A 1,852-nucleotide genomic window follows, 5' to 3' on the forward strand; every position below is an offset into this window, starting at 1 on the left:
AATATCGTGGAAGTAAGATAAATAAGTTAATTTATCTTATATATAGAAGAGAGAGAGAGAAGAGAGATGTGTAGAAATGTTTTTATTTTAAATTTGACATTAAATTTTTATTTTGTATTCAGCAGAAAATTAAAAAAATTGTAAAATGTAGGACGTACAAGGTTCGCCAAGTAAATAGGCCAATATGATTGACACCAAAATTTTTATATTTTTCAAATAAAAGAGATTTTTCCAACAATATTTATTAATCAAATTGTTATAGAATTTGTATTTGTATACTATATATACATATGTATATGTAATATACATATTATGTTATATTAATATATGTATACATATAATATAGTATAATATAATATATACACATAATTTTAGTAAAAAGCTAAGCAACTGACATCTATTACTACAACAGATGACTGTCTGTAATGGTTGGCAATTTGTGAGTCTGCAGGATCTGAAATATCTACTAGTAATATATTAGATAAAATAAAGCAATCTCCAGCAATGAAAGCAATCTGCATTGCCGACTTGAAATTTAAAAAAGAAATGATAATATTTATATTAACAAAAATGTTATTTCAACAAGTTAATGTTATTTAAAATATTATATTATTTTTATTGTCACATTTATTAACGTCAGCAAGAAATTTGAGAATATCTATTGTATTTTATTGTGAGTTATGTTTAATTTTTACTCCTAATTTTTTTGTTAATATTTATTCCTATTCTTAATATTTTTTCCAGAGTCATGTTACATTCACAGTCTGCTCCAGACAATAATTATAATTATAATTATTTAAATATTTATATCGATAAAGTGAACAATTTTTATATCAACAATCGGTAATGATAAATTCTTCTATTACCGGACTTTTGAAATTTTATCGACAATTTTAAGAATTTATCCAAGGTCGATAATTTTTATAATAATATGTTTGATGCCTATAATAATAATTATAATTATTGTCAAAGTTTCCTAATTGCAATGATAAATTTGAATGTAAAAAATTCTTTTAAAAATATTGAAAAAGTATATTCTTAGAGAAAAACTCCATTTCTGTTGTAATATTAAAATCAAATACATCAAGAACGTATATTTTATTATTATATTGTTATAATATTACTAAAAAAATTGTTAGAATAATATTTGCAATAATAAAAATAACTAAGAAAAACATTTTATAATAATATTTTAAAATGAAACAATTTTAGAAACTATCAAATCTGAAAATGACATTAATTACAAAAGTGTTTTATTGATTTAATTAATTAAAAATAAATATCAGAGATTTACTCTTTTAACAAAGCTATAATTCTTTAATCAATTTAATTCATATTCGTTATACAAAAAATTTGCCAGGTGTGGGGTTCGAACCCACGCTCCCAGACGGGAACCAGAACTTAAGTCTGGCGCCTTAGACCGCTCGGCCAACCTAGCTTCCTGTCGAGGTCTATCGAAGAGTTGTCTTTATTGCAATGGTTTATATATCTTGAACGTTGTATTAAATTACTTGTAATGCATTATTTCTTCCTTTCCAATGCTGGATAATTTCGTACATACTTACAAATAATAATTTTACAAATAATAATACGTACAAATGATAATTTTAAACATACGTTTTTTCCTTTGTTTATTATAAAAGCTATATTTATTTAAATATGTAATCAATACATGTTACATTTTATAATAATAAAATAAAATAAATAATTTTATTATTACGATATACATTCCACGACAAAGATGTACATCTCACACACACGCGCGCGCGCGCATACACACATGCAGACGCACACGCGCACTTTATCAGAGATGAGAGAATATCTATGCGGAGAACTTAATAAAGAAGCATTA

General features: G+C 24.2%; 1 non-coding gene across 1 annotated transcript; it reads right to left on the reverse strand.

The window, feature by feature from the left end:
* Window positions 1-1,354: 1,354 nt before the first annotated feature.
* TRNAL-UAA (transfer RNA leucine (anticodon UAA)) lies at window positions 1,355-1,438 on the reverse strand. Its single transcript has one exon. It is a non-coding gene; the product is annotated as a tRNA-Leu (tRNA).
* Between the last annotated feature and the right edge of the window lie 414 nt (window positions 1,439-1,852).

The sequence above is a fragment of the Cyphomyrmex costatus genome, unplaced genomic scaffold (genome assembly GCF_001594065.2).
Source record: "Cyphomyrmex costatus isolate MS0001 unplaced genomic scaffold, Ccosl1.0 scaffold105, whole genome shotgun sequence".
NCBI classification, from domain to species: domain Eukaryota; kingdom Metazoa; phylum Arthropoda; class Insecta; order Hymenoptera; family Formicidae; genus Cyphomyrmex; species Cyphomyrmex costatus.